Source organism: Panthera leo, chromosome C1 (assembly GCF_018350215.1).
Source record: "Panthera leo isolate Ple1 chromosome C1, P.leo_Ple1_pat1.1, whole genome shotgun sequence".
Classification (NCBI taxonomy): Eukaryota; Metazoa; Chordata; class Mammalia; order Carnivora; family Felidae; genus Panthera; species Panthera leo.
In genome coordinates, this window is record NC_056686.1 from 8,713,766 (window position 1) to 8,724,831 (window position 11,066).

Sequence of the window (11,066 nt, forward strand, 5' to 3'; positions counted from 1 at the left end):
TAAATTCATATAGTGCAAATCTTTTTTATATATACTTTAAAGTTTTTTTAAATGTTTATTTAGTTTTGAGAGAGAGAGCACAAGCAAGGGAGGGGCAGACACACACACACACACACACACACACACACACACACACACACACACAGAACCTGATGCAGGCTCCAGCACAGAGCCTGACGTGGGGCTCAAACCCATGAACTGCGAGATCATGACCTGAGCGGAAGTCGGACGCTTAACCGACTGGGCCACCCAGGTGCACCCATATAGTAGAAATCTTAATCCTTATCCTGCTCACCCCTGGCTACAGAATTCTCCCCAGAAGCAACCATGCCTGATCTGTTTCTTGGGTGTCCTTTTTGAGCTGGTTTGTGCATATATGTGTGTGTGTATCAGGGTTGTTTTTAACTACTACCTTAAAAAAAAATTTAATGTTTATTTTGGAGAGAGAGAGAGAGCTAGAGCATGAGCTGGGGAGGGGCAGAGAGAGGGAGACACAGAATTCGAAGCAGACTCCAGGCTCTGAGCTTTTAGCACGCTGGGCTCAAACTCATGAACTGTGAGATCATGACTTGAGCCGAAGTCAGATGCTTACCCACCTGAGCCACCCGGGCGCCCCAACTACTACCTGTTTTTGATTACGACTCAATTCCTGTCCACCTAGAAAAAGCCATCCAAAATAGAAGTAGGTAATGTAGAAAAGAAAGGTCTGTAATTGGGCCCCAGCCCTGCCCTGCACCCCTCACCTATAATACTATCAGTCGAACTGGGGGAGTCTTGTCGATGAGAGCCTCACGGCTTGAAACCCTTTCAGAGAGAAAGCCGGGGTGTTGGCTGGAGGGCCAGAGAAGAGGGCTGGGGGTGGATTCCAAGCCTCCTGGAGCAGGTCAGTCACATGACCAGGACCTAGGCCACAGCTCGCAGAAATAGACAAGACAGATGTTGAGGAGGGAGAACCTCCAGGCCTCCACCTGACTTGGGCAAGATTCTGCCAAAGAAGAGAAAGGAAATGGAACTCATTTCCTGCCCTTGGTCCCCTTAGGGAGGCCAGGGAGCTAGAAGGAGGAAACAGCCACTCTACCAGGCAGTGGGTCACAGGCCCTGGTATGTGCCCCATCCCAAAGGCCTGGCCACACCCAGAGGCCACATCTGGGAGTGGCCGCACAGTGCAGAGTCCGAATCTAGACATGAGGCTGCTGCTTCACTCAGAGCTGGAACGTTCCCTTGGATCAACTTTACTGGGAACTGATAAGCTGGTCGGTCTGCGGGTACTGATTTGCCTCTTCAAGTATTTGTGGCAAGATTCGACCATGCTTATAAAGCAGTGCTGTGTAGTAGAAATATAATGTGAGCCACAGATCCAACTGCACAGAAAAACTGTTGTTTTCCTTTTTATTCTACATGATACTCCACTTCTGATCACCAAGCCACACAAAGCAATTCTCCAATTCTCGGTAGACACCAAAAGCGTATCCTACAAATGTGACTCAATCCTACACGATCTACCTGGAGATAGCATCAGAGTCCACAGGTTAGGGGCTCAGTGTTGTTACCAGACTGTCCCCCGCACACACCCCCATTTAAACACCAATCACCCATGCAAATTGTCACCTAAGCTGCTGACTGACCAGTTATAAATTGGAGATTTCCACAACCCTATCCCGTGTTCGGTTAACTTGCAAGAATGGCTCACAGATTTTGGGAAAACACTCCACCTCCTAGATTATTGGTTTATTATAAAAGATTGAAGTTTTGGGGGTGCCTGGGTGGCTCAGTTGGTTAAGTGCCCGACTTCAGCTCAGGTCATGATCTCAAGGTTTGTGAGTTCAAGTCCGCTGTGCTGACAGCTCAGAGCCTGGAGCCTGCTTCAGATTCTGTGTTTCCCTCTCTCTCTGCCCCTCCCCTGCTCATGCTCTGTCTCTCTTTCGAAAATAAATAAGCACTAAAAAAGTTTTTTTTTAAAAAAGCAAAATAGTCAATCTTTAAAAAAAAAAAAAAGATTGCAGTTTTGAAACAGCCGGATAGAAGAGATGCGTAGGGCCAGGTATGTGGGATGGGGCAAGGAACTCTCACCATCTCTCTGGGCCCACCACCCTCCCTATATCTCTACGTGTTCACCAAGCCGGAAAGCTTTGCTACCCTCGTCCTTCAGGGATTTTTATGGAGGCTTCATTGCATAGGCACGATTGATTAAACCACTGGCCATTTATGATCAAGTCAATCTTCAGTCCTCTCTCCTCCCAGGAGGTTGAGTGAGAATGTTACCCAAGGGAGTATGATTGCTTCTTAGTGGGTGTCAAGCTAAAAGACACAACTAAGCCAAAGAATAGGAAAATGAAGGGGTTTATGGGCAACAAGTAAGGAGAACACTGGGGCCATGACCCAAAGCAGTGTCTCCCCAGCAGCAAAATTAGGGAAGTTTTAAGGTAAGCGTACATACATATTCATGAAGGGGCTTGTGCTGTAGGGAATACAGCATGGGATTGGGCTGGATAGGGGAAGGGTCTTCAATTCTCTGGTCCATATCTGAGTGCTCAAAGGGCACTTTGAGACAATTCAGTGTGCATCAGGTCAGTCTTTGGAATCAGCACTGGGAGTTTTATTGCTGATTATTGTCTTGATATGATTAAGCTATCTCCAAGCCTGAGAGTGGCTGTTTGTTCTTACATTCTTTAACAAAATGCCTCTGGGGCCTAAAATGACTTTTCTTACATCAAGAAAGCTATGTCTGTCTTTCTTTTTTCTAGGAGCTCTTTACTCTTTCTGTTTATAAAATCTGCCCTCCCTACACTTGAGATATTGCATTCCTCATTCTTTTTTTTTTTTTTTTAGTTTTCTCAAATGTTTCCTTTTTTTTTTTTAATTAAAAAAAATTTTTTTAACGTTTATTTATTTTTGAGACAGAGAGAGACAGAGCATGAACAGGGGAGGGTCAGAGAGAGGGAGACACAGAATCTGAAACAGGCTCCAGGCTCTGAGCTGTCAGCACAGAGCCCGATGTGGGGCTCGAACTCACGGACCGTGAAATCGTGACCTGAGCCGAAGTCGGCCGCTTAACCGGCTGAGCCACCCAGGCGCCCCTTATTTCTTTTTGAGAGAGAGAGACAGGCAGACAGACAGCATGAGCAGAGAAGGGGCAGAGAGAGAGGGAGACACAGAATCCAAAGCAGGCTCCAGACTCCGAGCTGTCAGCACAGAGCCCAACACAGGGCTCGAACTCACGAACCGTGAGATCATGACCTGAGCTGAAGTCAGACGCTTTACCGACTCAGCCACCCAAGTGCCCCCTTCTGTAGCTTTCTAAAAGGGTGAGTGGTTAATAGCATCAAGTCGGGTCCTGTTGAGATAGGGCTGAGCTGATCCTGAGATGATCCTGATTTCCAGGTCTTCAAGCAAACCCAGTCACTTGGTTCATAGGAATGGAGTTTATTTCATTTGATAAAGGCAGGCTCATATTTGTGTATTTGTTGAGGGCAGAATGACAGTCCCCTAGGTGAATTACAAGCTTTATCGCTTATTCAGTTTCAGCACCAGGTAAGGTCTTCCCCACTTAAAGTCTGGTTGTAGCTTTCAACGATCCCCCCAAGGGACGTCTAGGCTCTCAATCTCCCCCAGAGCATTTCCCAAAGGTGCCTTTTACTTAAGACCATTCTAGATGATTGTGCCCTGCCGGCAGCCTGTAGCTTCTATTTTGTCCCTAGAGCACGGGCCACACCCAGAGTTATTTTAAAACAAATGCTGGTCCATTATCACTTTGTATTGTTCAGGCAAGACCAAAGCTAGGAATCCTCCCCCCAGGCAACCCTTTGATTACCCCATCTGCCCCTTCAGTTCCACAAGGAAAACCTCCATCCTTCCAGTGAAAGTATCTGTAAAAAAACAGAAGGTGTTTAAATCCCCCAGAGGCAGTAAAATCCACCTGCCGACCTTCCCCAGGCAAAGTCCTAGTTCACACAGCCTTGGCTAGAGGCAGAGTCAGAGTTTATTCTGTGAGTTGTTTTTTTTTTTTTTTTTTTTTTTTTTTTTTTAATTTTTTTTTTTTTTTCAACATTTTTTATTTATTTTTGGGACAGAGAGAGACAGAGCATGAACGGGGGAGGGGCAGAGAGAGAGGGAGACACAGAATCGGAAACAGGCTCCAGGCTCCGAGCCATCAGCCCAGAGCCTGACGCGGGGCTCGAACTCACGGACCGCGAGATCGTGACCTGGCTGAAGTCGGACGCTTAACCGACTGCGCCACCCAGGCGCCCCTATTCTGTGAGTTTTTAACACAGTACACACTCTTCTGTATAGCCTCTCTCCCGAGGTCTCCCGTGATCATTCTGAATGACTCAGACAGCAACAGGCACAAACATGGCATAAACACGGGCCACTGTGGAAGTTTCTCTGAAGTTTGCCTCCAGGTACCTAGTTCCGGTTTGCAGGGCTTTAGGGGAAAAGACAGGTTTCGTCAAGTCCAAGAATGGGAGAAAATTGAAAACTTTAGTTTGGTGAATTATAGCTAGATATTCGAGATAAGAATTCAGGATCCAGCCCAGTGTCATAGGCCAACCAGCAAACACTCAAAGATGATCAGAACTAGAATTTAACATCCATAAGTATGTGTAACTGAAACATTTTTCTCTGCAAAATCACCCTCATTTCCATCAAAAATAGACAAATTAAAACTACTTTGTAAAACAAGTCATTTTTTTTTTAAAGATTTCATTCTTTTTGGGTTTAAAAAATTTTGTGTGTGTGTGTGGTTTTTTTTTTTTTTTTCGGTGTTTGTTGTTGTTGTTTGTTTTGAGAGAGAGACAGAGCAGGAGCAGGACAGGATGAATACAGAGAGAGAGGGACACACAGAATCCGAAGCAGGCTCCAGGCCCTGAGCTGTCAGCACAGAGCCCCACGCCGGGCTTGAATTCAAGAACTTCAAGATCATGACCTGAGCTGAAGTCAGTTGCTTAACCAACGGAGCCACCCAGGCTCCTCTAAGGGAAGTTTTTTGACAGATCAAAAATAAACTTATTTATTTGGCATCTTCAATCCCATGGGAAGGATTGTCAAATAAGTGATGATAAACCCCCCCCCCCCCGGTTATATTGTATGGGTAAATGCTATAGTTGTCATAGAAATTATATGAAATTCCTAATGTTTTACTATGCCATGGTATAATGTCATCACTTGTAATCTAGTTATTGAAATGTTGTGTGTCCCAGAAATAACCAAATTTCCTTGTCAGGTATGTCGTAATGTGCTGTCATCAGATTGTTAACCATGACCCTTTTTTTTTTTTTTAAGGATTTTATTAAAGAAAAAAAGATTCCATTTTTAAACACCCTCTATACCCAACATGGGGCTCGAACCCACAACCCTGAGATCAAGAGTCGCACACTCCACCAACTGAGCCAGCCAGGCACCCCTACCCAGGGCCAGTTTTGAGTCTTTCGTCATTTACAATTATTCTTCTGATGCTCTTACGAATGTTTTTCATCTTCAAGGAGATTCATGGGCAGGACTTTTGATGAATACAGGTTTCTGATACCCTTCAGATCCTAAAACTAAAACTGAGTAAGAATTTTCAGAACTAATGGAAAAACTGCATTCAAACAGAACAAGAATAACGTGGGACTAAATGAATTAAGGAAAATGATTATAATTTTTAATCACTCTCGTGTGACACATTGCTGGTTCTTCCATGTTTGCTCTTCCAGATTTAAGGAAACTTGTTCTCTTAACATATCTGTGACTTACAGAAATTTGGTAAAATATTCCTTTGTGAACAAACTGAAACATTTCTCTTTTTCTCCCTACCGGATCCCTCTAAAACTTGGAAACTCTCAGTGAGTATTCTTACTCTGATGGCAATTACAGTTATCTGCATAGGTTCAGTAAGAATCTAGGGGTGCCTGGGTGGCTTGGTTGGTTAAGCGTCCGACTTCGGCTCAGGTCTTGATCTCGAAGTTCTTGAGTTCAAGCTGTGCTCACAGCTCAGAGCCTGGAACCTGCTTCCGATTCTGTGTCTCCCCCTCTCTCTGCCCCTCCCCCACTCACACTCTGTCTCTCTCTCTCTCTCTCTCTCTTTCAAAAATAAATAAACATTAAAAAAAAAAAAAGAAAAGAATCTGTTCTCCTTGGGGTGCCTAGTTGGCTCAGTCTGGGGAGCAAGCAACTCTTGATCTCAGGGTTAGGAGTTCAAGCCCATGCTGGGTGTACAGATTACTTTAAAAAAATAAAATCTTTGGGCACCTGGCTGGCTCAGTTGGTTGGGCATCTGACTCTTGATTTTGGCTCAGGTCATGACCTCCTAGTTCGTGGGTTCAAGCCCCATGTCAGGCTCTGAGCTGACGGCACAGAGCCTGCTTGGGATGCTTTCTCTCCCTCTCTTGTAAGGGTTAAATTGTAGTGTTAGGGCTAACCTGTAGCCTTGAGAAATAACAGCTTTGTTTTAATGCTGTAGGTTAAGAGATAACAGCCTTATCCTATCAATCAAAAGTTCAAGGAAAGTCAACTGGATTAGTGTTTGATTGGATTGGGGCAAGGGCAGGTCTAAACTGTTTCTACCCCCATCTGGGAACTATTTCTTTGTTCTGTTCCTAGGTGATCATTAGACGATGTGGTTGGCTATAAAAACTCTGTACCCCGGCTGTTCGAGGCCACACTCTGGTCGAGAGTGCCGGTCCCGATCGGTCGGCCTTGCTTCTCATTGCAAGAAACTTTGTTGTGACTGTCACTGGTGCCCGTAGCGTTCTGTTTCAGGAGTCGTGTGGATGCAACACTCGTTTTGCCTTCCTTCACTCCTGCTGTCTCTCACACAAATAAACTTAAAAAAATCTCTTATGGTTTGCTTCTCTCTCTCTTTTTTTTTTTTTTATCCCTTCTCCTATGTTCATCTGTTTTTCTTAAATTCCACATACGGGTGAAATCATATGCTATTTGTCTTTCTCTGACTGACTTATTTTCCTTAGCATAATATACTCTAGCTTCATCCACATCATTGCAAATGGCAACATCTCATTCTTTTTGATGGCTGAATAATATTCCATTATGTGTATGTATATACTACATCTTTATCCACTCATCAGTCGATGGACATTTGGGCTCTTGCCATAATTTGGCTATTGTTCATAATAAACATCGGGGTGGGTGCATGTGTCCCTTCGAGTCAGTATTCTTGTATCCTTTGGGTAAATACCTAGTAGTGCAATTGCTGGGTTGTAGGGTAGTTCTGTTTTTAACTTTTTGGGAAAACTTAGCTCTTAATATTGATAAGATTCAGGGGGCGCCTGGCTGGCTCAGTGGGTGGGGCATGCAAGTTTTGATCTTGGGGTTGTGAATTTGAGCCCCACACTGAGTGTAGAGATTACTTAAAAAAATAAAATCTTAAAAAAATATATTGGGGCCCCTGGGTGGCTCAGTCGGTTAAGCATCTGACTTCGGGTCAGGTGCTCAGGTCAAGATCTCAAGGCTCGTGAGTTCAAGCCCCTCGTCAGGCTCTATGCTGACAGCTCAGAGCCTGGAGCCTGCTTCAGATTCTGTGTCTTCCTCTTTCTCTGCTTCTCCCCAACTTATGCTCACGCTTTCTCTCTCTTTCTCTCAAAAATTAAATTAAAACGTTAAAGTATTAGAAAAAAATAACAACCAGTCTCATTTTAGGACAAAATTACTTTCTTAAAAAAATGTATTCCCTTGTTGCATTATATGCTAATTTGGATGTAAATTTTTAAAAAAATTAGAATTAAAAAAAGTATCCCCATTCCTTATACCTTTCTTGCCAAAAACATGTATCTTTCCTTGCATACAGAGTTGTTTCCCTTATTATTTTCAGTATTCTTAATTATATTTTTAATTCTCAGAAACCGTAATGTCTAGTGGAAACTAAGTGGTAAGCAATTGTGAATTGTTATACCAGGATCTTATTTGGAAAAGATTTCGATATCCATTGAATCGAACCCAATTTATTCTTTGACCCAGAAAAACTTCAAAGTTTGAAGTAACCAAAAATTTTGGAAACTTTTTAAGAGTGTACTTACAGAGGCACCTGGCTGGTTTGATCAGTAGAGTGAGTGACTCTTGATCTCAGGGTTGTGAGTTTGAGCCCCACATTGGGTGTAGAGACTACTTAAAAAAAATAAAATCCTTTTTTTTTTGTTTATTTATCTTTGAGAGACAGAGAGACAGAGCATGAACTGGGGAGGGGCAGAGAGAGAGGGAGAGAGAGAGGATCCCAAGTAGTTTCCATACTGTTAGTGCGGAGCCTGATGCAAGGCTTGAACTCATGAACTATGAGAGCATGACCTGAGCTGAAATCAAGAGCTGGGTGCTTAACCAATTGAGCCACCTGGGCGTCCCTCGAATGCTGAATTTTGATGAGCACTTGCCTTATAACCAATCAAATGGAGCTCTTTTACAAACATTCTCCAACTACAAAGAGATCTGCAATAAGGAGTAGTGTCCACACAAATTCAGCTCTTCTGAGCCCACTGAAAATGTCCTGCAGAGCGTTGGTAAGTAAGCTCTTTCAGTTGATCATTTAAAAGTGGACACCCAGCTGGTTGAGGTATACCAAACTGGCACCTCTCTACCCAGACAATTTCCAGACAATCTCCAGAACCTGAGATCTATCTCATGGAGGCCTTCAATGATCAGGCATCCCTTCTCAGCCTCCAGAACTTGGGGAGACAAGGACGTCTTACAAGTCCTGGCTCCCCAGTCAGACCAGACCAGACCAGACCAGACCAGACCAGCTTGCTGCTCAGACCTCCAGCCCTCCTTTTCTCCCCTTGAGATAGCGGCAGAACCCTAATCTGATTTGTGAGATAATTGCCATTGACCTCTCTGAAGGGACTCTCTGATTAAAATGTTTGGGGGGCGCCTGGGTGGCTCATTTGGTTAAGCGTCCAACTTTGATTCAGGTCATGATCTCATACTTCATGGGTTCGAGCCCTGCGTTGGGCTCTGTGCTGACAGCTCAGAGCCTGGAGGCAGCTTCAGATTCTGTGTCTCCTTCTCTCTCTGCCCCTTCCCCACTCACGTCCTGTCTCTCAAAAATAAGTAAACGTTAAAAAAATGTTTGGCACAGCCACTGAGCTCATTCAGCGAGATGAGGTGCCTCAACAAATCAGGCATCAAGAGGGGTTCTCTTATGCCCTTCCCCACAGAAGGAACTCGAAGGGGTTAGGTGAGAGTTTCCACCAGAGTTGCCAAATTTGTTACCCAACCTGGGCTCTCCTCTTGATGGGTTTTGAGCCAAAATTCACAACCAAGCCAAAGAATAGGAAAAGGAAGGGATTTCCGTGCAACAAGTAAAAGGAGAACACTAAGGATATTTCCCAAAGCAGTGTCTCCAGAAACAACATCGGGGAAGTTTTAAGGTAAGAGTGCATACATATGCATGAAGGGGCTGGCACAAGGGGGAATACAGCAGGGACTTGGGGGCAAAAGTCATCTGAAGGTGACTGAGTCCAGGTCAAAGTCCGGAGGGCTGGCAAAAGTCAGCATCAGGTCTCTGGCTCCAATTGGCCCTCTATTTGAGTGCTCAGAGGGGTTTAGATCCTGCAGAGATAGCTCAAGAATGTGTGTCAGGTTATTGTTCACTTTGGAATCAACACTGAGGATTTCACCACTGATTATTGTCCTGATGTGATTAGCTTATCTCCTGGCCTGGGTGTGGCTGTTCTAGCATTCTTCAATGGGATGGTGGGGAGCTGAAAATGCCTTTTTTTTTTTTTTAAGTTTATTTATTTTGAGAGAGAGAGAGAGAGAGAGAGAGAGAGAGAGAGGGAAAGAATCCCAAGCAGGCTCAGTGCTGTCAGCACAGAGCCTGACGCAACACAGAGCCCAACTTGGGGCTTGATCTCACGAACCCAGAGATCATGACCTGAGCCAAAATCAAGAGTCAGACACTTACCTGACCGAGACACCCAGGTGCCCCCCCCTTTTTAAAAGTAGGCTTCATGCCCAGCGTGGGGCTTGAACTCATGACCCTGAGATCAAGAGTCACATGCTGTACTGACTGAGCCAGCCAGGCAACCCTAAAATGACTTACGTCAGGAAAGTTATGTCTGTCTTTTCCTGGGGACCCCTAACTCTTTCTGCTTACAGGTAGTGAGCTGGAATTTCAACCCTCTAATCACATTGTTGGTTCCCCTGGCAACCAGCCTCAATCCTTAGGGGGTTTCCAAAAGTTACCGCATTCACATAAACCCAGGTGTGGTTGAAAGGAGCTCATTATGAATGAGACACCCAATTTATAGAAACAGTGGATGAAGACAATATGTATTTGTCATAAACCCCAATATCACACAGTGAGCCATTTTATGCAATTTTAGATGTTTTAGTAGCCACATTTTAAATAGTAAAAAGAAACAGGTGAACTTAATGTTAGCAATATATTTTATTTAACTCACTTTATCCAAAATATGATCACTAACATATAGTCAACATAAAAGCATTAATGAAATTGTTTACCTTTTTTAAAGTTTATTTTTTAGTAATCTCTATACCCAACAATGGGGCTTGAACTCACAACCCCAAGATCAAGAGTCGTATGTTCTTCCAATTGAGCCAGCCAGGTGCCTATATATATGTATATATAGATACATATGTGTATATATAGATATAGATATAGATATATGTGTCTATATGTGCCTATATGTGTATATATAGATATATATGTATATATATGTGTATATACATATGTATATATGGATATATGTGTATATATGTGTATATACATATGTGTATATGGATATATGTGTATATACATATGTATATGTGTGTGTATATATATATATGTGTGTGTGTATATATTATTTTTTTTTTGGGGGGGGGGTACGAGTCTGCAGCACATCTCAATTGGCACTGGCCACCTTTCAGGGGCTCCATAGCCACAGGTGGCTGGTGGCTGCGGTACTGGAGAGAGAGCATAGGCTTCAAACCTTCCCTGCTGTGGCTGAGGCCACCAGACAACCTGTTCACTGCTGTGTCCTAGCGCCTGGCACATAATGAGGCCCAGTGGTCTGCCATATGTGAGCTGGAATAATGTCTCCTCTGTGCCTCCAGGGAATGTCCTGAAGGTTAAATAA